Source organism: Danio rerio, chromosome 17, assembly GCF_049306965.1.
Source record: "Danio rerio strain Tuebingen ecotype United States chromosome 17, GRCz12tu, whole genome shotgun sequence".
Taxonomy (NCBI): domain Eukaryota; kingdom Metazoa; phylum Chordata; class Actinopteri; order Cypriniformes; family Danionidae; genus Danio; species Danio rerio.
The window spans coordinates 19,805,117-19,832,799 of NC_133192.1; the positions used below are offsets into that span (position 1 = coordinate 19,805,117).

General features: G+C 36.0%; 1 long non-coding RNA gene across 1 annotated transcript; it reads right to left on the reverse strand.

Moving 5' to 3' along the window:
- Positions 1–529: 529 nt before the first annotated feature.
- Positions 530–3,588, reverse strand: LOC141378547 (uncharacterized). Its single transcript, XR_012393318.1, has 2 exons — positions 1,718–3,588; positions 530–1,328 (listed from the first exon to the last, which is right to left on the reverse strand). It is a non-coding gene; the product is annotated as an uncharacterized lncRNA (long non-coding RNA).
- Positions 3,589–27,683: the final 24,095 nt, after the last annotated feature.

The following is a 27,683-nucleotide window of genomic DNA, read 5'->3' on the forward strand; positions in this document are numbered from 1 at the left end:
GTTTATCAGTTGGGGTCATTAGAATTTCTTTCTTTATATATTTATATATTTTATAAACTGTACTTGCAATGATACATTAAATAATAAAAAAATCATTATAATGTTCTTTAATTTTTTTAAAAAGTGATCTTAAATACATGTTGTCTGTTACTTTGCGTGTTTTTAGTTGAATTTTAGTTGAATTTTTACTCTAGTTTTATTGTGTTTTGTTGATTTTTAAGTTGCTATTTGATTGTGTGTAAGTTTTGTTCATTTATTAGTTTTATTTTATAAGTCTATTTATTCTTAGCTATTTTTATGTATTAGTTCTAATTTATTTAGCTTATTGTTTTAGTACTTCATTGTTTTATTCACTTTCAGTAAATGTTTGGTATCATTTATATACAGATCATTTATATACAGTGTTGTAAAAACAAAATTATTAAAAAATGATGATTTCAATCGCTATCCAGGTCGCAGCACTAAGTCGTTGTAAAAAAAATAAATAAATAATAATAATAATAAAGAGAGAGAACCCAGGAGACTTGAACAAGCAGAAACTTCTTTAATGAGACATGTGGTTGATCTGCAGTCATACAGTGTCTTCAAGAAGTCCATGAGTCTGCCTATTGGAGAGTCTAACAGGTCTGCAGTCTGTAAGTTTTATCTGAAGTCAAAAAAGAGTCTCTAATGTGTTTTTAGGATGAGGGAAGTGGCTAGGTGGAGATGGCTAAACAAAGCATGTAAATACAGTAATGGAGTCAACAGGGTAAATTGCATTTCACTATCCCTGATCTCATAACAAAGCGTCCAAATAAAGTACTGGAGTCAGAACCTGTCCTGCCACTTGGCCAGCTTGAAAGCATCACCCAAGGGCAAAAGCATCATCCTCAAAATTCTGCCCATAGCATTTCCATCACTTTGGCTCAGCCTGTACAGTTTCGAATGAAATTATATAATTAAAAACCAAAGAATATATGTTCTCAGTTATTTGTAGATCATTGTTAATTTGAAGCTAGCTAATGCAAATGAATATTTCCACAACAGAATTATTAGTATTTTGAGTTAGATTTTTTTTGATTGCCTTTTCCTCTTTAATCTAGGTCAAATTTCATCAGTGTCATTTTTATTTTACATTTTTGTTACATATTTAATTTTTGTTTATTATATAAGTTGTATATATAAAGAGTTTAAACCTCTTAAGTGCCACCTGAAAATTTCATCTAAAATTGTATTTTTCTCAGACATTTGTGTTTAGTTTAAGTAATTTTACTCTTACTGCATTAAATAGGTTATTTTCATTGTCTTTAAAGTGAAATAAATGAACATAAACAGAAGGCTGAGAAAAACTAACTTAGTTTAAAATTTTTGATGGCAGTTCAGAGGTTTTTGCATCTAAACTCTTTATATTTTTTTAATTTATCAGTTGTCATCAGTTTAAGCTTTAATTTTAAACTACAGTGAGAAATGTAGCCTTGAAAAATATGTTTTTATTTTATTTTATTTTTTATCATTTATTGTTTTAGACTTTTTTAGTTTCAGTTAACATACGCTCAAATATATATATATATATATATATATATATATATATATATATATATATATATATATATATATAATTTTTTTTTTTTTGCTCGTTTAAACTAACTTAAATGAGCTGAAACAACACAATTCTTGAGATTTCATTGGAACAACTTAATTTTTTTATTTTTTTTTTAAATCCACATTAATTTGGTACAAATGTTAAGTTAACAATCAATTTGTGTTGGGACATCATGAATGAATTGTGTGGTACCCTGCGTTTTTTACAGTGTAGTAAACTAGAATATAAAGTATTTTATTTACAAGATTTCATTTAGAGTTATAAATCTGAAAAGTTTTTTTTTTCTTTGTAAATCTAACAATACAAGTAATTGTGCAAGCATTATCAGTTTCTACACAAACACCTTCAAGACTGATTTCACGTCAGTAACAGAAGACACAACGTGGACCACCGAGGCCAACTAAACATTTGTCAGCCTCAATTTGCCCAGGGTAAAGCATCTAAACCTGAAGTTAATGACCCGGCGATGTCATTTCATTTACTAAAATTAAAATATGGCCCATAATGATGGCACACAGACACACACACTCTGCGATTCACGCTTGCTCCCCCACATGGCAGAAAAGCACAAGCTCCCATTAATACAAGCCTCATTGTAATGCCACGACAGTTTCTTGGCTGCTGCTTTGGCGTGCCTGACAGTCGTGGTCACCCCATACCAGACCTCACCTATACTCGGGGCGAAGGGAAATCCTGCGTGATTGATTGGAGTAGCTTTATATTCATTCATTAGCCAAGGCCCTGTCAGACAAGCCCTGGCAGGTACCTTCATCCTAGTGTGGTCTCAGGCTCACAATCCTGAGCTTATTAATGACATTTTAGACATTAATATTGCAGGGATTAGGGATATCCTATCTCCTTTGTTCCTCTGACAAACCTTATACAGTATTTTTTTTTTTTTTAAGACTCTCTCGCTGTTCGCGACCCCCCTTTGGGTTCTGTCCTTCCCGCCGTTTCTCCTTTTGCCACTATTTTTGGTGGCTGTCATTTACTGTCCTTTTCCGTCTTGCCTTTGAGGACAGGTCTGGTAATACAGTTTGAGCGGTGTGAAAAGGACCGATCGTCATGCACATTATTACACTTTTATCCTCGTCTCCTCAGCAGAGTTTCTCTCTTAATGCGGGAGCAGATGAGCCCTTCCGCTGCTCCCAATCCGGTGACGGAAAAGGCTAGGAGGTGGATCTCCAGTGCCGCGCCGCTGACATATCCCAGATCAACACAGGTCTACCTCTGCCTCCCTGTTTCTCATTTTGCCCCGCACTGTCGGATAATGTCGCTACAAGATGGCATTTTGAGGCTCTCCGAGTCGAGACGTGTCGACGCTTGCTGTCTGATCCCGTGGCCAAATGAAGGGAGAAAGACGGAAGGCCAGCCAATGTGGAGAGCCAAACAACCCGCGGGTCTGATGTTGACATTTCTCAAACTCTGCTGTGACCGGATCTAATGCTCTGTTTATGAAAGACAGGGGCGCAAACCTGCCTCTGAAACACTCAGACACAACGGCAAATGTCGCCATCGCAATTATCAAATAGGACAGTTGAGTGTTCCTATCTCGTGTTTTTCGACCTGTAAAAGGAGCCGTCTTGCCTTGAAGCCTCAGGCTTCCCCAAGAGTTGGAGTGTGTGTTTTTTTTTCTGCGTCTCCGGAGGTTTGGAAGTGAGTTTCTTACCCTAATAGTCAGTCTTTGAGCGCCATCCAAGGAGCTAAGACCACATGTGACAACACTACGTCCCTCTTGAGGAAAGACAGGCCTGATGTAGCCGGCCCTCCTTATGGCGAGCACTTTGCCAATGGCGCGTTTATTAGCGTTAAAAACTCCTCAACTTCACAGCCAAAGATTAGTGGCTTTTTTCCAGGTATTCCTCCTCCTTGTCCATATGGAAACGCTTCGCTTCATCCCAGAATCCTCCCCTCCTCCCGGACGTATTCTCGTATCCCTTTATAGATTACGGGCATGGCGACTTCAAAATGGCTTCAGATCCAAACGCGCACATTGTAGCTGGAATGTCTGGCTGTCTGTGGGTGTAAAGTGGGAAGGCGGTGTCATGCGAGCCTTCCCCTGAACTCAGCAGGCTCTCTTGTACTGTATGTATGAGACTAGTAGTGGAGGTGGAAAGAAAGCGATGTCCGTTAAGCTGAGAGCTATATAGTATTTTGGCAGAGTACCAAGCTTATATACTGTAAACAACCGTTGCATGTCTGTTTTGTTCATTCTTTGTTTACTTGCTTCTAGGTCCTGGTGTTGAAGAGAGAAGTGGGCATGGGCTTTTTGTAAAGAAGGAAGTTGATGCTGGAGAGAAAACATACACAAGGTATTTACCTTATGGTTGACTGTCATAATTATTAATAGTAGTAATAATAATAATAAATAATAATGGGGCAGCACGCTGGCTCATTGGTTAGCATTGTCGCCTCACAGCAAGAAACTCGCTGGTTTGAGTCCCAGTTGGGTCAGTTGGCATTTCTGTGGGAAGGGGTGGTCCGGTTTCCCCCACATTCCAATGACATGTGGTACAGGGGAATTGAATAAACTAAATTGGCCATAGTGTATGTGTGTGAATGAGCATGTATGGATGTTGCTCAGTACTGGGTTGCTGCTGAAAGAGCATTCGCTGCGTAAAACATATGCTGGATATGTTGATGGTTCATTCTACTGTAGCGACCCCTGATGAATAAAGGGATTAAGCCAAAGGAAAATGAATGAATTAATAATAATAATAATAATAATAATAATAATAATAACTGTATTTAATAATTATAATAATTACAAAAAACTAAAATAAACTATTAAAACTATAAAAAAGTCTATAAAATGTAATATTAGATGTAGAATACAAAACTATATCAAGATAGAAAATTATACAGTTTACTTTTTTATTTTTTATTTGATTTTGATTCATAAAATTTACACTTCTTTCAAATGCATTAAAAAAAATCTCCAACTTTTGAACATGTGTTTATTTACTAATAAAAATAAAACGTTTTAGTTTGCTGTGACACACAGTTGTTGTCCAATCACAAGGCACTACTAATGTTGTCCAATCACAAGGCACCACATTGCTGCAATGAAACTTAAAGGTGCTGTATGGACGTTTGACACCCCTTGATTGAACTAGGTATTGCATTCCTGGATCAAAACAGAGGGAAGCACAGGTTGCCAGATTGGAGACCAACAGGAGAGAGTCTGACAATCGAGCCTAAAGCAGACATCTCAAGTCTCCTGGAAGTTGCATAGAGCAAATGCATAGAGACTCACGGATGCCCACAAACGAATGATAATCTCCTGGAAATTTTGCTTCCCCCCCCCACCCCCCCACCCCCGCTTTTCAGATTCATCCAAAAACTAGGTACACCACATGTGCCTTATTCAGTGTTTAATGCTAACAATGTGAGTTTAAATGTCATTTTACATTACATGTATTGCCATACTACTGAAAGCAGCAGCAGATCTTGAAACTAAAATAAACGGTTTGAAATTAAAATTTAGAACTGTGAAATATTGCAAACCCCCTCATATCAGTGATTCGGCATTACTTTTAATAATGTTAAAGAGGTTTAATTTGTATTAATTAGATTCTAAACCTTAGTATATCCTGAATAGGTGCATATTCTGTGCTTCTGAATGGCTGTATTTAAATTTCTGTTATGTTTCGTCTGGTGCAAACAGCCAAATTGCTTATCACTGAGAATCTCGCTTGTTGTTAGGACACAGGGTTACAATGTAACCTGCTCACCTAATGTTTATGCTTGTACTATTTATATTATTTGCTAATTAAAATCCTCATGTGGAACTCTGAATCTGCGTCTCATTTCAGAATCGGCTACTGTCCACCAGAGGTTGCATTTCAGTTACAGACGCGTGCCTTGAGGGCCTCTATAAATGAATGAGTAAATGAAATATGCAGTTTTCCAACAGGGTAACCTGGGGTGCTGAAATATAATTGGCTAAAGTGGCAGTTTACGGCTTAAAAAAACCAATCACAGCTCTCCAATACAGAAAGCAAATTTTCAAAGCAGAATAAATAACTTCAGCATTGCTTTTCAGATAAACAAATATGTTTACTTGGCATGTTTCTTAAATATCTGCACAGATATTATGGTATTTATATGCTTTAGAAGACAAAAACTTACATCCAGCACATATAATCAAAAATTCATTTCAGGACAGATTCAGAATAGTCACATCAAAGCACACAATCATAACTTTATAAACAAAGTCTAGTGTCCAGATCATAAAGATTTAATTCCCAGGTTTGTAGGGTGGAAGCACTATTCCTCGCCCCCTCTACTGGCAGCTGGAGTGTTGTACACTGAGCGTTGGCTAGATCTACTCTGAAACCTCACCATTAAATGAAGCTATAAAATGTCTCAAGGCCAACCCCAATAAATAACACACTTACCCTCACCTCAGGCCTATTAATTACCTGAGATGCGCTCTACCACAACTACCTTCATGCTGACGAGCTAATGCTTCCCCTTTGACCAGGACTGGAGCCTCAAATGTCTCTGTGGGGACGAGTTCTAATTAATCCTCTGTTACTGTTGTAATGGTGTCTTCCAGTGGGAGACCGCAGCCAAGCTCAGAAATATTATTTCACTCATACATTGTAAACAACAGTCCATCTCAGGGGAGGCGGAAGGGCTGCTGTTTGAGGGCTGAAGGGGTGAAAGGGGGAAGACATCGGGGAAATGCAACACTGATGCAGTTGTCGTCACTCGCTGTAAGCAAAACTGTTTTAGTGTGACAGTGCTGTCAAAACAGGCTAGAGTAAATGGCAACTGAAATCTATTTATGTAATCTATAACCATCTTGAATGTTTGAATTTATGTGGTTGCTTAAAATTCAAATCGATTTGAATTAATGTGTGCAATTTAGCTAGAACAGTATGGTGATTATATGAAGGTACTTTCTAACGCCCTTCTAATAAATAAAAGAACAAATTAGAATGGATTGAGAGACAAATTATTGTATTATAACCATGTATACAATGATAAAATAAATATATGCATTCTTCCCTTATAATAATAATGATAATAATAATAATAATAATAAAAATAATACTAACAATAATATTAATATTAATAATAATAATAATAATTATTATTATTATTATTATTATTTATTGTATTATTATTATTATTATTATTAATAATAATAATATTATTGTTATTGTTATTATTTTTATTATTATTATTATTATTATTATTAAATATGTATTATTACAATTATTAATACTATTATTAATAACAAACAATTTATTTAGTAATAGTTATAAATATGTGTAGTTATGTATTTTAAATAAATACAAATTAACAAAATAATAAAAATGTTCATGTTTAGGTGTAGTAATACATATATTTTAATAAAAGCAAATAATAATAATAATAATAATAATAATAATAATATATAATACTACTACTACTACTACTACTAATAATAATAATAATATAATCATAGTAATGATAATAAAGTAATTTTAGTAGCTACAGTTTTTATGTATTGTTAGTATTAGTAGTAGTATCTGTTTTCAGTTTCATTAAAATGAAAAATAAAAAAGTAAAATAATAATTATACTACTACTACTACTACTACTACTACTACTAATAATAATAATAATAATAATAATAATAATAATAATAATAATAATAATCATCATCATCCTTATCGTCATCATTACCATTATCACATCATGCAGTATAGTATATATACTCATATCTCAAGAAATATATATAAATAATTAAAATCTTCTTTATTTTAACCTTCGTTTGATATTTATTTGGCAGTGAAGACAGGAATAAATGGGGAGCTGAGAGAGGGAATCGAACTTAGGTAGCTGTAAAAACCACAGTACTATAAGTCAATGCACTTACCCACTAAGCTATTGGTGCTAATTATATTTCCATTTTTTTAACCTTAGTCAGTGTATAATTTTGCTGTCTAGGTAGTTTGCTGGCTGGTAGACATTTTAGGGGTGCTTTTACACCTAGATATCGATTGTTTTGTTCTGAAACAGGAATAAAATTTTTTTTACAATGTTTGTATTAGTTCTTGGTACAGTTCGCTTTTACAAGTTTCGAAATGGGTGAAAAAAAAAACTCTCCTCACATTGGTCAGAGTTTCGGGGTTTATAATCCCACAGATTCCGCTTAGCTGTCACGTTGTTATTTTAATTTATGATGATGAGAAATTAGACACTATAAGCGAAAAGGTGCACTTTGATTTTGACATCAACACACATCGTCACCAAATTTAAATCAGAGAGGTAAGACTTTCTCATACATAACCTCATTTCAGTTGTACAAATCTATCTGAATCAATTAATCAATCAATCAATCAATCAATTAATCCATCAATCCATTTAAAAAAAAAACATTGGCTAGAATTCTGGATTATAGGTTTTGATTATAGAGAGTAACAACAGATGAAGCGACTGCAGTCAGATCAAGAAGCAGTTCAATGTGGATCTTTTATTCGAGGTTAATATTTTCAGCTTTCGTTAATATTTTAGCATGCTTTCACTTTTGTATTCAACACATATTTGCTGGTAGGAATGACATCCTGCCTACATATCCATAATACACTTTGATATGGCTTGGTTTGTTAGTTCATGGGATCGTATTGCTTTCTTACTACAATCCATCAACTCCAGAGTTCATTTAAATCGAGCCAAGACCACCTCATTCAGGCAGTTTTAGGCCAATTGTTTTGGCACAGATCCAAGAACGATTGCGGGATTCACATATGCCAAACAAACCAAGCTAACTGGGCAAACGAGACAGGTTCAGAAACAAACTTCTAGATGTGAAAGCACCTTAAATTTACCCCATCCCCTAAGCCTGACACCCCATTAACACAATCAACCATGATTAATTAATAATCAAATAAATAATAAATCTGTTCGTTCAGGCTGATGATGCAAACACACCAGATCCAATAATTAAAACAGGGCATGTGGATGAAGAATCAAAACTTACATGTACTCTAAAACTCATAGAATCACAAAACCTACAGAACCAAACTATCGAGCAGCCAACGCGGTCAAGCCTTCCAATGATGTGTTTGAGTGACTTATCCTTTGAGAAGGATTTTGATTTCTCCTCTCTGCGGTTCAAAACTCAAATTGTCTTCTGGTCCTTTTGTGTGCAAGAGACAAAGGCAGAACATGGCAGCTCCTGTCTGTAATTTTCTGTCCATTAAGCACAACAATAGTGAATAAGGCGAATGCTCTTTGGTTCTGGCTCTCTGCTTCTCAGAGACCTTGGTGCGAGCCAACATCCAATAACACTCAACAGCTGTGTCTATGAACAAACGCCGCTCTCTGTCCTCCGAGCCCCAGAGGGAAAGAATGCATCTACCCTGCCTCACCGACCTTCAGGTAGAATGGATTTCTGAGAGAATTACAGTATACATCGTATGCATTGACACCCATTCATACATTTACTGTAAGAATATCAGGCCATCAAATGGTCTCCAGTGGCACGAACAAGATGAGAAATCATGAGCTGTGAAGATGACCACCCTGAAAAAAAAAACCTTCCAGGAACTTAAACAACACTTACTTGAAATCGATAGAAGTCAACAAATAAAAAATAAAAAAAACAACAACAGCTATAACCAATAAAGAAGCAAAATACTGGTGATCTTGTTCCTGTCCAGGCTCATTGGGAAAAAAAAAACTACTACCATTCTTTGAGAACACTGAGAAAGCAGAACTTGAAGAAAACATGAGTGTAAACAAACTATGCCTACCAGCGTAGTGTTTTTTGTACAGGTTGTCTTGTCATCAGAAAAAAAAGCATTATAAAGGCAGGATTGTAGTTTCCATGGCTCCATGAAGCTTACTAGTATTGCATAAGTCCATTGAGCAGCACCTATACCATCTTTTGTATCACCATTGAAAATGTAAACAGAAGGACTAAACTGTATAAGAAAAACTAAAGTGCATAGCATCGTGTACCTTTACTCCATTACATAATTCAAGCAATACCAGCATATTCATATCATTTTCAAGCTTCTGTGTTCAATGTCACAGATGTCACCGACCAAAGAGGATTGAAAAACAAAGAAACAAACAAACAAGCCAACAAACAAAAAGGCTCTATTGGCCAGTTTCACAGTTTTATCAAAAAACTAGGCATGCTGCTCTTTCTCATGAAACATGGAGAAGCATGCCAGAAATGCCATTGGTCGATAAAAAATTAGGTGAAAATATTAAAATTTATATATATTTATGTCCTTTTTATGAACCAGTTCAGTTGCTTTCAAACTAGTCACCATTTAAACAATGTGCATGATATCATTGAAAAAGTGCCATCAAAAAAACTTTTTTTCCTGTTTGTTCAGACTACTTATTTAAAATTAGCTGTAACAAAGCAATTATTGAGTTTTTTTCAAATATCTTAATTGTTTTATGTTCAATAAACTTAAATTGGTAAAAAAAAAACAACAACAACAAAAAAACAATGTGTTAACTTAATTCTTTTATGTTGTCCCAAGACAAATCAATCTTGTGGAAACCTATGTTACTAAATTACAAATTAATTGTGTGAGACTTTAATTTTTAACTTATATTTCAAGACTAAGCTGAAAAGAAAATGAATGAATGGAAATGTTATTTGTCGATGAATGAGTCAAGAAACATCATTTTACTTGTGTTTGCATGACAGCATGGTAGCGCTACTGCAAGCAGCTGGAACAATGCTCTGTTGTCACTTTATTTGTGCAGAGTTTGCTTTTTCGGTGAGCATGTGCAGTTTATGCATAGTTAAATATGCACATACATGAGTGAAATATTTGAACTTTTACCAGGGTGCATGCATGCTCAAGCTAGATAATGGTGAACTCCACTGTTATTGTGCTTAGCAACAAACCGTCTTAGCATAAGCCATTGAAATAAATAGGTTTCATAGTGCAGAGCTTTCTGTGTCTGGTGTGAAAGCCGTTTGGAGCCACACATTGACTACTGTTGGAGGAGAGTGAAGTCAATGCAATGAACACTGTTGTGTTCCTATTTCATTTTTATTTTTATTTTTTTCATAAAAGCCAAAAAAGTTGTGCATCCCTATCCTCAGTTGCATAACTCCACCTACTAGTGCCATTTGTCCCTTTCACACATACAGACCTTCCGGAAAGAGAAGTTGTAACATTACCGGCAATTTGCCGGAATGCTGCGCTGTGTGAATGCAGAAGGAAGATTGCCGGAATTTAGTTTTTTGGCTTTAGCCAATCACAACAGTCAGACGCATTTACGTCCGCGCGGTTTATGAGCATAAAAGCCTTTGAATATTTTTTCAGACACATTTAGCTGTTAGAAGTTAGTCATAAGCCGTTGTTTGTTTACCTTCAAGCTTTGCGTGTGCCTGTGAAACAGCCCGTGAGCGCCTGCACACGCACATATTATGAACATCTCAACATGCGAAAGTGATCCTGTGAAAGTTGTTCACAATATTGATCATCCACAGAGTTTTTAATTTAGTCAAATGTTTACAAATACAAGCGCAGCCGTTTAAAGCTCATTTGTGGTGAATGATGTCAGAATTTACCGGTATTTTGGAATGGATGTGTGAATGCTCTTTTCCGGAAAATTTCCGTAACGTCCTCGCCTGTGTGAACAGCGCTTTTTTGAATATACTGGTAAAGTCGTTTCGGAAATTTTCCAGATATTTACCGGTATCACTGTGTGAAAGGGACTAATGTCTCACATTTCACATGATTGATTATGAAAGAACTTCTGTGATCATACTAGTCAGCATTACAGATGTGGTAACCTATTGTGAAAGACCAACAAACATGCAAAATCAAATAAAGTTGAACATTGCTAAATTTAATTAGTGTTTAAATTCAGCCTTAAAAAAAGTAAATCCAATGAATAATCTTTTTCAGTGTGTAGTCTGAACCCAGCATTACAATCTATACTCTATACTCTGAACACAGCATTGCAATCACACACTTAAGGTAAGTAGTGAACTAAAGCAAGGAAAGATGTGCATAGAGGTCCAATGGGAGCCCAAGAGGAGATTGTTGACCGCTTGACAGGACTTGGCCATAAACAACCACAACAACACAAATTCAGACAGAGCAAAGGTGGCACGCAAAGAACAGCAGCTGTGGCTGGACAAAAAGCTGCATTTAACCGTTTGACTGAGCACAACATACATCCATACTGCGGTCACACACACACACACACACACACACACACACACACACACACATACTTTAAACCCCCAGACTCACTCCTGCATCCCTCATATCCCCCGCGGCTGCAGGACAGTGGCCCAGGATCACAGGAGGCCCTGCAGCTGGAAGGCAGAAAGGCCTGAGAGAGTAATCCCCAGAGTGGAGGCTTTTGGGTATTATTTTGCTCTGGTGTGTTCAGCTTGGCCAGACTGTCTCATGTATAGCCTGAAGCAGCGTTGGGCAGGGGGGTTGTAGTCAAATGGGTCTCATGTTCTTTTGAGCATGAAAGATGAAAGAAAAAAAGCCACATCTGTGGTGGCCATTTATCGATGAGACGTAAACAAGAAGGAGGGAGAAAGAGGAGGGGGAATAGTTCATTTGACTGTCTGCAGAATATGTCTATAAATGTTTAGTTAGATGATTTTATTTATTTATTTATTTTAATGTATTCTAAGTTATTAAGATGTAATAATGAGTTGGTTTGGGGCTAAATAGATTTCTACTTTACTGATCTGCTGCTTAATATATAGATTTATATGTAGAATTACATTTCTAAAATTATATTTATGTAGGTTTATTTTGAAGAATTGCCTTTTTTAAAAAGTTTTTTTTTTTCATGTGTCTTTTTTTTATTTCAACAATGGTGGCTCAGTGGTTAGCACTGTTTTCTTACAACAAGAAGGTCAGTGGTTTGAGTCCCGGCAGGGTTACTTGGCATTTCTGTGTGGAGTTTGCATGTTCTCCTCGTGTTGGTGTGAGTTTCCTTCGGGTACGCCGGTTTCCCCACAGTCCATAGACTTGCCTATAGGTGAATTGGTAAACAAATTTGGCCATAGTGGTTAAATGTGTGTGTGAATGCGAGAGTGTATGGGTGTTTTCCAGTACTGGGTTGCAGCTGGAAGGGTATCTGCTGTGTAAAACATATGCCGGAATTGATGTCGGTTCATTCCATTGTTGCGACTTCTGAAATAGAGACTAACCCGAAGGAAAATGAATGAATGAATGTATTTGTAATACTTTTAATATATCATGTTACAATAGATACCCTACAATAGTAGTATTTCATGTTTTCTACACTCACCGGCCACTTTATTAGGTACACTTTTCCAACTGCTTGTTAGTGCTAATTTCTAATCAGCCAATCGCATGACAGCAACTCAATGCATTTAGGCATGTATACATGGTCAAGACGATCTGCTGCAGATCAAATCGAGCATCAGAATGGGGAACAAAAGGTGATTTATGTGACTTTGAAGGTGGCATGGTTGTTGTGGCAGTTCTGTGGGTGCAAATGCCTTGTTGATGCCAGAGGTCAGAGAAGAATGGCCAGACTGAATTGAGCGGATAGAAAGACAACAGTAACTCAAATTACCACTCATTACAACCGGGGTATGCAGAAGAGCATCTCTGAACGCACAACACATTAAACCTTGAGGCGAATGGGCTACAGCAGCAGAACCTTTGAGATGTGGTGGAACGTTAGATTCACATAATGGATGTGCAGCCGACAAATCTGCAGCAACTGCTGGCAATCATGTCAAGATGGACCAAAATCTCTGAGGAATATTTCTAGTACCTTGTTGAATCTATGTCACAAAGGATTGAGGAAGTTTTGAAAGCAAAAGCCGTCCAACGCAGTACCAGTAAGGTGTAGCTAATAAAGTGGCCGATGAGTGTATATTAAAAATATAGGAACTGATCACAAAAATAAGAAATGTTTTATGTTATATATTTATTAATAAAACACTGTATAAAAAAAATTATTTAGAGCACCCACTGCATAAAACGTGCCTAGCGTAGTTAGTGGTTCGTTCCGCTGTGGCGACCCTTGATGGATCATGGACTAAGCCAAAGGAAAATAAATGTATGAAAAAATATACAGTAGCACAGACGTGTGGCATATCCATCAAAGGATAGATGTACATTGTTAAAAAAAAATGCTGGGTTCAACACAATCCCTTCAATTCGTCCCAATGCAAATCGATTCAATTTACTTAATAGTTTTTACAAATTTAAGCTGATTGAACATAAAACAAATAAGTTGTCACAAAAACCTAAAGAATTCTAATCTGTTTATACAACACACATTTTATTACATGCAGTATATATACATGCAGTATAATAGCAGCCCATTAAATGTTCAAGAGAGAAGCACAGTAATATCTTCTTTAAAAACCCACTTAATTTAATATCTTGCATTCTCTTTGGGCTTTTTAGTTGAATCTGGCACAGTTGGATTTGAACCTGACAATTACACATTAACAAATCACCTGTGGGCAGGACGGATCATCTCACCTCCGATACGGAAACAATTCCTAAAGTGTGAGAGTCAAATGGTGAGTGACAAGTTCACCGCCTTTGCAGCCAAAGGTGTTATGAAATTATGAGAGGGCTGTAACAATGGGCCAGTGTGATGTGCTAAGTGCACTCAAATGGACTCACTCACGGACTAATGATGAGAGCACAAGCCTGCAGCCGCTGTTACACACAAGCCCTACTGTCTGTGTCTCATATCACACCTACACAAAAGAGACAAGAGCAAACATTGGAGAACTATTAACATTATGAATGAATAGTTGATTTAACCAAAGTAAATATGATAACAACAGGCCTCAATCAGTGTAGGCATTATTTTAGTGGTGTAGTTGAAAAGGAGATACAGGTCTTTTTCGGAAAGGGAAAGTTTAGTATTACTATTGGCTATATTTACTCAAATTGATGTCCTTCCTGCTCCAAATGCTGGAATTTTTTTAACTTAATATATCTTCTTTGAATGACAGATCGTAGCAATATTCTTTTGTGTTTGTGTGTGCTGTCAATATATTTATTTATGTATTGTTAGGACTGAAACATATACTAATAAGACAAATCCCAGATAGCATACAATTGTGGGCCACTTTAGGCAGTTATGCGGCACTGGTGGTATTCCTTCGGCCTAGACAAAATGAACGTGAGCCTGAATTGGCCCACCTGTACAATGCCAAAGGGGGGCCAAAAATTCTAATTCATGTATGGGCCATTTAAGGCAAAGATTTGGCACTTATGGCAAAATGTAGTCTGAATGTGAGCCTGTCGTGGCCCATGTGGAAAATGATAAATATAGCCCAAATGATGGAGGACAAATGTGGGCAACATTTGGCAAAATAGTGGCCTAGTCAATTAAGGGTAATCTAGGTCTAAACCTAAAGTGGCTTAAGACATATGTGGGCTACCTATGGCAAATATTTGGCACAGTAAGCTCTGGCTATTGCGGCTGTGAGCCTAATGTGTGCCAGGGAAAATATGGCAAATGTGGCCCAGTTATTTTAAAACATCTGTGGACCACTTTTGGCAAATATTCGGCACAGTAAACTCTTGCTAATGCATTCGCTAGCCTATAGTGGCTCAGAGAAGATATGGAAAATGTGGCCCAGTTATCTTAAAAAATATGTGGGCCACTTTTGGCGAAAATTTGGCACAGTAAGCTATGGTTAATGTGGATTTCAGCCTAATGTGGCCCAGAGAAGATATGGCAAATGGGGCCCAGTTATCTTAAAACAAATTTGGGCCACTTTTAGCAAATATTCAGCACAGTAAGCTATGGCTAATGTGGATTTGAGCCTATAGTGGCCCAGGGAAGATATGGCAAATGGGGACTAGTTATCCTAAAACAAATATGGGCCACTTTTGGCAAAAATTTTCTCAGTTAGCTCTGGCTAATGTGGCTGTGAGCCCAAAGCGGCCAAAAGAAAATATGGCAAATATGGCCAAGTGATCTTAAAACATATGTTAACCATATAAACTCAAGTCACCATCAAGGAGAAAAGGGTTTGCTTTAGTTGGGCTCATAGCCCTGACCCTCTTGATTTTTCTTTTGGGCTGCCGTAACTTTTAAGAACTTTGCTTGAAAAGTTTGTTCATAACAGCAAACAAAATAAAGTGAGGCACAACCTGTGATGAATTAATATAATTCACTGATGTTTACCAATGTCTAATCCATTATTAGAAGTAATATGCCAGATCTGGGCCAGAATAAAAGCAAACTGTGGCCCAGAATAGGGTCAGTTCTGGTTCATTTGGTTGAATTCTGGCTAATCATGTGAATTCTCTAATATTGCTATGGCTTAATTGTGGCCCAGATCTGGCAAACAAGAGCGGACCGCCCAAGTGCCATCATTCCATGCAGTATGTGGGGCGGATTTGAGCCACATGAATTTTGCTAGCTGGGATAACATTGGTTGGAGAGCAGCTTTCTTTTTTTATACCAACTAAAAAAAAGACACTTGCAAAATACATCAGAACCAGTGTTCAATTGCAATCAATTATTAATTGCATCATTGCAATTTGATTTAAATTGCTTTTCTAATAACTTTGTCTGAAAAGTAACTTTATAAGTAACTTGATGCTCTATAGTACTTACACCCCCCACCCCCTCAATCTTTTCACAGCTTTGCTTTCATGCACATCAAATTAAGTCTGTAATCTTATCTATTTAAAGGTCTGACTGCTGTTGAGTTTTGAAGCCATCCACTGCAGTAAGAACAAAGTCAAGCTACATTTGCCATGTAAAGTCGAGGTGGAAATGGCCAGGGCCTTCATGAACGTGTGCATGTGGAGAACGAGGAGGGGTGGAGGTGAGAGGACCGCTGAGATGACAGTCAAAACAGCAGATTTCACCTATTAAGCTCGCAGGTAGGAGGGCTGAAGGGTGCAATTGATATCATTGTCACCAGCTAATCATAGAAGAGATCACATGACTCCTCCGTCTCTCGTCTAATTTAGACTTTCCTTCCCAATCCCAAGACATAAATATTCCATTTAACTCACTGTTGGAAGCTTTACGTTCAGACAAAAAACAGTACGTGCGAGCGGCTGCTCAGTGTGGGGTGGATATTGTGCGACTGCAAGCATCTGTGCTTCACCCTCCACATTACACATGTAGAAACTCATATTGTTAAATTAAGCTCTTGGCTTTGGTCCAGCACGGAGCAGCAGGAACAAAGAATTACACTCCAGAGCCAGAGCGCTGACAGACCAGGAGGACTAGATCTCGCAGATCAAAACCAGAGGCGTTGGTAATGTGTTCAACTCAAATGTCCAATGTTGTTGTAGAAATATAATAACACTGGATTCTGGTTTTGTAGTATTTTTATTTGCCATTGTAAATATAGAACATTGTAAATAAGACTTTTAAGAGTCAACTGGATTAGGTTTTACTGGTTAGCTTGGCTTGTTAGACCTTTCTGTTAGATGTGGCATCTACAGTGTTCAGGGTAAATGAGTACACACCTCACAGATCTCTCTTTTTAATTATTGTTTTCTATTGGATGCTTTACAGTAATGTATTTGTGCATATACATTCAATTAGTCAATACTAAAGCCAAAACTGGAACTAATCCAACATAAAACTTAATATCAGTCTAAAAATAAGAGCATCCAAATGAATATGTTGTGGAAAAATATTAAAGAAAAAATTTATAAACAGGAAAAATCAAGAGAAAAAAAAATAAAAATTTGCAACAACTCAAAATTTATCAGAATTGTAATTTAATTTAATCAAAATTTGAATTTAAATGTATTATTTTTCTTTTCCTAAAGATGTTTGGTGACCAAACTCTTATTGTAATGGGTTTAATTGTTTAAGAAAATATATTCACTGAGAAATTGATAAAAAAAAAATTAAAAGGTTTTTTCCAATGAAATATATATATATATATATATATATATATATATATATATATATATATATATATATATATATATATATATATATATATATATATATATATATATATATATATATATAGAATGGACAAAAGTGAGTGATAATTGTTTGATTATTTTTTTATCTTATCTATTTATGCATGAAATTATGGTTGACTTTTTATGCAATAACAATCCTTCTGAAACTACTGCCCATGGAGAGAAGATGTGTATTATTGAAATGAATACTAATAAAATAAGATAAAGTATAATGCTCATTAATCTAAATTATGAAATAAATAGATAAATATATTTGTTACATATAATGCTATATTGATTTATTTCATCTTTGCCATGATGACAGTAAATAATATTTGACTATATACAAACACTTCTATACAGCCTAAAGCAGGGGTCACCAATCTCAGTCCTGGAGGGCCGGTGTCCCTGCAGGGTTTAGCTCCAACTTGCTTTAACACACCTGCCTGGATGTTTCAAGTATACCTAGTAAGGCCTTCATTAGCTTCTTTAGGTGAGTTTGATTAGGGTTGAAGCTAAAATATGTAGGACACAGGCCCTCCAGGAACAAATTTGGTGACCCCTGGCCTAAAGTGACATTTAAAGGCTTAACTAGGTTCATTAGGTTAACTAGGCAGGTTAGGGTAATTAGGCAAGTTATTGTATAATGATGGTTTGTTCTGTAGATTATCGAAAAAAATATATATAGCTTAAATACATAGCTAATAATTTTGACCCTAAAAACTGCTTTTATTCTAACAAATAAAACTTTCTCCAGAAGAAAAAAAATATTATCAGACATGCTGTAAAAATGTCCTTGCTTTGTTAAACATCGTTTGGGAAATAAGAAAAAAAAAAAACAGAAAAAAATTTAATGGGGGGCCAATAATTCTGACTTGTCACCTATTTGCTTCAATAGCTTATGCTGCACAAAGGTGGTTTGTTGCTACACTGACCAAAGCACAAGAGCAGCAAAGTGCACCATCGACTAGCTTGAGCATATATATTATTTTATATATATAATTCACAAATGAATGGTTGATAGCTGATGGATTAGTGGTAAATTTATATGTGAAAATGAAACACATTTCAAATTTCACAAATTGAGCCTGATGTATCTTTGCATTGTCAACCTGGAATGTGACCTTAAGTAAGTAGCAGCATTTTAAAATTATTATTATTTTATTTTTTGCAAGCATGTAACTGCACACAATAGGAAAATGTGGTCTTAAAATAAAGAAAAAATAATACAAATTGCTCCAGTCACTAGGAAAAAGCCCATGATATCACCTAAAGAAAAACAGCAATATGAAAGCAGGTTTAAGATATTTTTGCAATAACTTGACATGGTACATGTGGTCATATTTGAGCTGTGATTGCGTGTGCAGACTAAACATGAAGATGCCTCTATTGATGAGAACAGTAGCTCCAGGGGCTCCTCTAATCTTTCCAGACCATCCAATTAGTGTTTGTCCGATTAAAAGCTGCCCCCCATGTTTTTAGTCAAAGGGGGGGAGCTGTAAGCAGTCACCTGGGCCTGGCGGACAGCTGCCGATGATGAATTGTTCATTTGTTCTCTGTGCGCTATGGAGGGCCCCGGGGCCATTACACAGCCCAGCATATGCAGCGCAATTTTAAGCAGTGCCATCTCAGATTCAGATCAGAGCCAGAGGTCGGAGGGTCACTTCTCAAGTAGGACACTTCTGCTGCTGGGCTCTCAGTCTGGGAAACACACACAGAGGTGATAGCGGCTCAAATTATTGTAGATTAGCATCACAAGGAATTGTATTACATACGAGCGCTTGCTCACAGAGCACCTTGTCATGGTTTTACATCAAGAAAATCTAGAGGAGGTGGTGGTATGTAAGATATCAGTTGTGTTTATGCCTGGATGTAATTTAATTCTGCACAAAACTGTAGCTTATGCATATTTACTGTCTGAAGTGCAGATATGTCAATCAAATCAGCCGGAATCATTGCTATTATCCACTCCATTGATCATCCAGACAATTGATCTGACCTTTGACCTTCTCATTTACTGGGGTCAGTCAAGTCCAAGTTAGCACAAACAAAACAGCAGGCTACTCAATAACAGGATTCTTGACAGAAACATTTCATTTCAAACTGATATAACCCTTGGGAAAAATTAAGACACTTAAAAAAAGCTATGGATTTTTCAATGATTTGTTAATTGGAATTACAGTTTTTCTCGATTGCTTGGATGCAGTTGTCAACTAAAACTCCACATTTTCAAAACAGTTAACACACAGGCCTAAACAGCGGCACTCATGGTCAAAATGACACATTTTGCTGGCAAAAGGCACATACCGTGTCAAAACATTTAAAATATGCAACAAAAGCTAGTTTTACCTTCAAACAACACAACTTGCAAACAAGTATATGAGCTCTTTCAATTAATCATTACACAATGGACAACAAAATACAAAATACAGAACTCAGTGCACCACCATTGCTTGTCATTGTAGCCTATTGCCAATGCCATTTGTTGTCTTTCTATTTGGGCTGTCAAATTTGCCTTTTTGCAAAGAATTGAATCCAGAATAAGAAATGCTTTGATTACATTTATATTGAATTCATGACAATTTTCAAACAGTGGCTGAAAACTGAAATACTGTAAAAACAGACAAAAGTAATAAAAGACTGTAAATATTAGAGAAAACACATGTAAACCAATATACGGTCAAATCTATTGGGAGTATAAGACATAGCCACTATTGACCTCCTCCATCCATGCTGTCACAGAACAACACAGACCTTCCACCGTTTTATAAGGTTTGCAGACTGATTGCTTTTTGAAGATTTGTGTGAAGTAGTGTCAAACCGGTGCTTCACTGAATTCGTATTGATGTTGGTAGTTTCTAATAGTTAGGAATAGATGGTTTCTGTTTTGTTACCATAACTAAAACAATGGAGTTTGGACTGCTTGAATGACATCCGTGTTAGCTGTTTTGAAAAATGGTGGGGAAAATGTGTCAACCCAATGAGAAAGAGTTTACACATTTGCAAGACCGGTCTTTTGCTCTGCTGGGATAGTGAAAATGAAAATGAAGTGGAACCTAGTTTCTTTAACCAGGTCAAAGCAAACAAGAAAAACTGTAAATGTTAACTTGTTTCATATTTAAATGAATTAAAACTTGCCCTTAAATTAAACATATACCATTTAGATCAGGGGTTCCCAAACTATCTGTTATGAAGGGCCAAAAACCTACCTTCGGTTAGTGGGCTGAAGATAAATATAGTTGACATGGGTAATTCCTAATTTATTTAATAATATTTAAAAATAACTACACAGCATTGATTTACATTAACTAATAAACTATATATATTTTTAACATTTTATAATGAACTTATTACAGTAAAAACAAAAACTATTTCACAAAAACAGTTACACCAGTTTTTCACTTGATTTTTTCGGTGATGTCTTCTGCAAAGTGTCTATTGAGTGAGATTATTTACGCTTTTAAAAATCAAATTCATTTTCAACATTTAATTGAAAAATATTTAGCTGTTTTTGTAGCTCAGCAATAAACAAACAACCAAAAAAAAAAAAAAAAGTTTATGTCAGGGTGGGCCAAATTAATGGTTGCAATGGGCCAACTTTGGCCCACGGGCTCTGCTTTGGGCATTTCATAAATAAATTCACATAAAACATAGCCAGAGTAATTGGCAGTTCATTTCACTATGGCGACTCCTGATAAATCAGGGACTAAGCAGAATGATACCAGGAACAGCCTATAAGTACTTTTTCCCAACAAAGAAATCAGGAAAGTGGACAACAAGTCAGATTAAACCAGAATCTTTCGCCTTGCGCTCCAATCGACCAAATCCCTTCTTAACAGCATGTGTAAACAGGGTCAGTGCTGTTTACTTGTGTTCAGGAGGACATACGTGAACATGAAGCTCACAGTAGTCCATCAAGAGCACCGGGATCGAAGTGAAGTCTAAACGATCCTGCTCTCCCTGTGTCATTAGGGCAGGCAGGAGAACCCCATGAAAGAACTAGCAAAATCTCCTTGAAGGAGGAGGAAAAGAAAGGCTGAGTATCGATCTGTCTGTCCACGGATATGATACTTAAGCCCAGTACTCAGAGTCAGAGAGCCCACAGATCCATATCTCAAAGACTTTAATCCGTGCTCCTCTCTAGCTAGATTGGCCTTCACCCTAACCTCTTGACAACTGCACCAACAGATCAGGTATGGAAATTCAGTAGTTCTCACATTAGCCCTTCTCTCGCTTTCTCTGACTCTTCTGCTACTTTCACCACTCTGTCGTAGTTATTACGCCACATACCATCAGAGACGATGTGAATCAAAATGGACCCGCTTTCGGTTATTAATGCTTCTACTGCATTGTTGTACAGGGGACGAAAAGATTGTTTTCACAATATGTCATTAAAATAGATATTCTAAAATTAAAAAGGACTTGTTCTGTAATGCAACAGACCAGCTGGGACTCGGGACTTGTAATAGCACTTACAGTATCTATTATTATTATTTTGCCGATTCTGTAGATAATAATTTACATCATTTTTTCAACACTTTACTTCCTGTTAATAACACTCACTATTTTATTTTCCAATACAATGCAATACAATACAATATGCTTATATCATTTTATGCAAACTAAATGATTTTGATCTTACTCAACCAATCTTTTTATCCATTTTTTACAGTATTTTTTATTAGATTAATGTGCATTTGTGTGAAAAATGACTTAAACAATCAAATGCTGGTGGATAATACAGTTTTTCTCAGCCGCTTTAGTACATTTCTCAGATGAGAGTTGAAATTTTGCAAAACAGTAAGTGCATTTCTCAAAACAACGCGTACAAATAGCTAAACACCAGGGATTACCTGCAAAAGTCAGTCTTTTGCTTAAAATCCTTAGAACAAAAGATCCTTAAAACTACATTTCTGTGTAAATGAAAGTGCCGTCAGAATTAAAATTATATATATATATACAGATGTTACTACTTCAATGTGTTCCTTGTACCGCCATTCATGCCGCGGCGACGGCGGTGCTTGATGCGCCAGCAGCATTTGACCGCTGGGTGGCACTTTAACCACAGATATTCAGCTTTGCCTTTTCACAATGCTAAACAGACTGTTCTGTAGGCGTAGCTTACTGTATGTGATGTGATGTGTTCAATTAAAATATAATTTTAATTTAGTTTTTCTGGTAATAGACATGCTCTTACACTATACTATGCTGTAGAAAAGATACATGGTGAGAAGTCAAAAAGCTAATATAAGAATTAAGTTATTAGCCTTCAGTGCCCGATTAAATTGCGTTGGGGTGAAAATAATGTTTTGATTTCTTTGACTATCATGGCAATGTTATAATCTCAAATCTTAAACGTGCGCATATGAAAAACAGCAAAATAATATAGATTATCCTGCCGATAGAGCACATCACCTCACAGTTGTGAACTTGCGATCACCTCAACTTACATTTAATTTTTTTTTTACCTGGTTTATTGTAAACTTATTAAGTGCAAAGAGGATTCGTTTTGGAAAATAGAATTGAAGAAATGAAAGACAACTAAAATGAAAGCACAAACATTCAGTACAAATAATTAGTCTTAAATAAATAAATAAATAAATAAATAAAGCAGTCTTTTAGTCTAAATATAGAGAGATGTAGTGTTTGCTATTTTGATAGAACTAAGACTAGACATGTTCATTTATATTTTTAATTTACGTTTTTATTTACATTTTCGTTGTTGATTATATTTACGATCTCATTTTATGTTTCAATTATAGTACATAATAATAAACGAATAATGAAAATAAATGAATAATGAAAATATTACATAAATTAAGTCTGGCAGGTTTATTTTTAATAATTTAGTTTCAGTTCCGTTTTTTTGTTTCAAAACGTCAATGTTCTGCTTTAAAGTATAACTGTTGTTTTGTTTTGTTTTTTTACTTAATGGCTCAGTATGTTTTGTATTTTATTTTCATATTCAGTCACCTTGCATATGCGTGTGAAATATAATGCCGCATAACCGCGGAAAAAGAAGAAAAGGCTGTCAGTTAAAGCTAATTAATCAAAATAAGCTATATTAAAATACAGCATTTATGTTAATACAGGCAGAGTGTGAACAAACGGCTAAGATATGTGCTTGCCTTGTCCCGCAAGTTTATTTTTAATAATTTAGTTTCAGTACTATTAATTTTTTTCTCAAAACGTCAATAGCACCTTCAATAATCTAAACATTAAAGATGGACCGCAAGATGTGTTGAGTGGCTATATGTGAAGAACAATGGCAAAGCTAAGTGTGATTATTGTAATAAACTAATAAGTTATAAAGCAGAGTCCCGACCAACAGGACTGACTAAGCATATGCGGTTGGCTCATTCTTCACGAATATAGAATTAAAATTATGGCGCGTTAGGTTCATTGTGCATTCTGCAGGTGCAACCAACAAGGGTTGTGCATTTGAGTTTAACTTTTTGAGCGTTATAAGCAGCTCGTTGTTAGTTTTTATTTAAATATATCGAGCCGAAACTAAGCAGCGCATTCTCTCCGCCTCCTCGTTTATAACCAGCGGGACACGCCACTGAAGCAGTGGAGGACACTCCGTCGTTCATAATCTTTGCTGATGTGTCGGAGTCGAAAGAATATATCAAAGAGGAATGTTCTTTTGACAGTCCCGATATGTTCAATCTTTTTTTCCCTGTCATTTCTCTTCAGCAAATTATATTTTTAAAGCTGCTTGATTCTTTTAAAACCGAAAGCAGAGCCCGTCAATTGGTGTTTTTTCATAAGATACTCCTCTATCAAGGTTTTATTTTATGAGTATTCTTTAATGTGCTTTTTAATAGTTTTATTTTATTCAAAGCAGCACCTAAAAGCGAATTTATCCTCAAAACGTGGCATGAGAGCGATGCATGTCATGTGTCGCATATTGCCTTTTTTTCTGATCTTTTTGCATAAAGGTTTTAATCAAAAGACAGGTAATTTAATTACTTTCGATGTGCTAAAATATTTGTTAAATAAATGTTATTTCAAAAAAAGCATATGCAATGTGCTCTGACAGGTAAAATCCGATTCTTTCTCTCTTTCAAGTTCAAAGCAAATTTGAATGCCAAAGGATTTTAGATATGCATATACAAGACTATGTAGTATATTAACATCAACAAATTAATAAAATAAGTAGCAAATGAGAAATAAATGACAGACAAGTTGAACAGACATTATCTCTAATTATCAGAATTGCAAGATTAAAACAGCTGAATATAGGCCTAAATAATCTAGAAAGCAACTACTGCGCGCTGATATTTCTTCTTCTTTTTTTCGGAATAACGAACAATTTCAACCGCGGGGAGATACCGACAGCTTGATTTGCAGTATTTTCTAACATGTTAGAAGCGGGCAGCGGACATCAGCTAGCCGTAAAGACGGGCCCGCACAAAAAAAAACATGGCTGCCGGTGGAGAAGCGGCTGTGCCCTCAGCAGCTGATTGAGATGGAGCTGCATATCCCGAGTGCACTAAATACTCCGAGATCCGGGAGAAATTCTACCCGATAATCCAACACATACAAAACAACTTTGAGTCCCTGTCGAACAGAACCCATCTTACTGGGGGAGTGTGTGTGCTGCTGTGTGTTCACCCAACAATACCCGCTCCTGTCTCCAACACACAAATACTGGAACTCTTTATGTGGACTTACTTTTGATAATAGGCTACTATTATTACCTTTATCCTGTTTAATGTTATCAAAAATCTATTTTTATTTTTATTATTATATTTTTTTATTTTTTATTCTATTTTTATTTTTATTAATCATTTTTTTATTAGCCTATATGTTATTTTCATATTTGTTTGCACTACTGCCCTTTTTGCACTGTCTTGTTTGTGAGACGCGCACTGCTTTGGCAAAACGAATGTACAGTTACTTGTCATGCCAATAAAGCACCTCAAATGTGAAAATAGCCTAGGCAACAAATAACAAATAGTAGTGTAATAATAACAAAAAATGCCCTTTTCATTTTCATACAATAGGCCTATGTGTGGGTTTTGACAATATGTGTTTAATTAAGCTATAAAGATCAGATGAAATGCATAGTGAAATATGAAATAAATGTCTCTTTTGCTGAAAATTTAATTAATCTATATATTTATTATTTTAAAAATCAACTCATTTTTGCCCAGAGAAAGAGGCGTGCGGCACTAGCGGACATGGGGTGCTTTTCCAAAAAAAGACGTACAGTAACTTGCGGCTGAACTATGCACAGTTTGGGGAAAAAAAGGATATAGTGATGCATGTCCCCCAAAACCCCTAGTTTCTCTGTCGCAGATCCATCATTTAAATCAGGTTAGTTATAAGTAAAACGCACATAATGATAAAGCACACCATCATCACGAGGGCAATTAAATAGACAACCTAAACATATTTTTAATTGTTTATTTATGTAATGTGAGTTTTTATAACTTTGTTCTTTAAATTATTTATAACTTAGGCTATTCTATCGAGATGACACCATAAAAGGCCTTCAATGCATTGATATAGGTAATAGGGATACAATGAAAAGCCGATTTTCACTATTGACCCTGTTTTTATTCATTGACGGCTTCCCAACGCCGCTTTTCTGTTGCGCGAAAAAAAGCTGCTGCAAATAAGCAAATTTATGACAAAACAATTTTAATAGTTTCATAGTAGTAGCTGGTGTGCTTCATCTGCGTGATTCTGATTTGACATTCTTCCGCTAAACTTGCACTGTGTTGATGTGTAAATGGACTATGTGTTGATGTGTTAATGGGCTATGATCTTTGCTATTGAGTTCTCTTTGCAACTTTCAATTTCGAGGTGGGGGAAGTGGGAAGAGGCAATTCAAATGTACCATCTCTAAAAAAAAGGCCGCTTACGCGGCATTTGTGTTTATTATTACCTTATTTTTATTTTATTATTATTAATTTATTCATTCATTCTACATTCATTTTCTTTTCGGTTTAGTCCCTTTATTAGTCTGTGATCGCCACAGCGGAATGAACCGTCAACTTATCCAGCATATGTTTTACGCAGTGGATGGCAGGAGGGCCAGCTGGGGCTTCGGGACGGAGTGAAAGGAATTTGCCCCGAGTCTGGGAAAGATGGCTTGCCGTAATTACACTATAGTTTTCCTATCGCACACATGCGCCAAACAAATAAACAAATAAATAAAAAGGAAAAGAAAACATCTACACTTATAGGCTGAGGTCTTTTTGCTTAAAATCGCCCTTATGTTTCCGTTTGAAATGTAAGGCTGTTGCATAGAATAATACAATTTTAATTTATAAGTGATTTTGCTGCGTCCCCCTTGATGTTTCAATAACGCATAATAATCTACACACCATATTAAAGACACAGCAGACATAAAGGTTGTGTGTGAGAGACCGAGCAAAAGAGCGCTCTCTTCACAGCTCTGTGGATGCTGCTAGCGGCTTCTTTCTTTTTGTTATTTATTTTGCAGATAATACACCATATGAATACAACAGAAAGACATAACACTTTACAAATTACCTTTTGTAGACTCAAAACAAGTGTCATATCTTGATAAGCCTAAGCCACATTGAAATATAATTTAAAGAATTACATTATCGGATATAATAAAATCGCATTAAATAAATAAACCAATATAAAACAAGCAAAAGCAAGCTATAACAGTTTAGGTAGGCCTATACATAAATAAAACCGTTAAAGCCAAATCAAACTTTTATTTTACAAGATATTTTCTTTTAAAAGATTTTAGATATTTTCTAAAAACAATAAACACCAGAGAAGGTTAAGAATATTATTTATAAAGTATTTGGATATGATGATAATAATCAAATCGTGCAAACAGAGCATTTTTGGGAACACGTTTCAGGTCTCTCCAGTGCATTTGGGCTGAATGTTTGACTGTGTCTAAATGAGGATGTTATAAAATACATTTTCTACCGAGTTATTAACGGATGCACGATGCCAACACTCGGGGTACGTTCTGGGGGCTGGGTTTGCGTTACGCGCTGCGAGCTATAGGCCGACAGTGGAAATGCGACATGACTTCGGTCTCGATGCCCATTAACACCTGAAAGACAAGCTTTTGGTTATGAGACGGGGGAAGGGGTATGTCTCCACCCTCAAGTGTTTTCCACAAACATGGTTACACAAAATCCAAAACTCCCGAGGACGGATGGCGTAACCGTAGCAAAACCTATGCGTTTTAAAACCAAACCG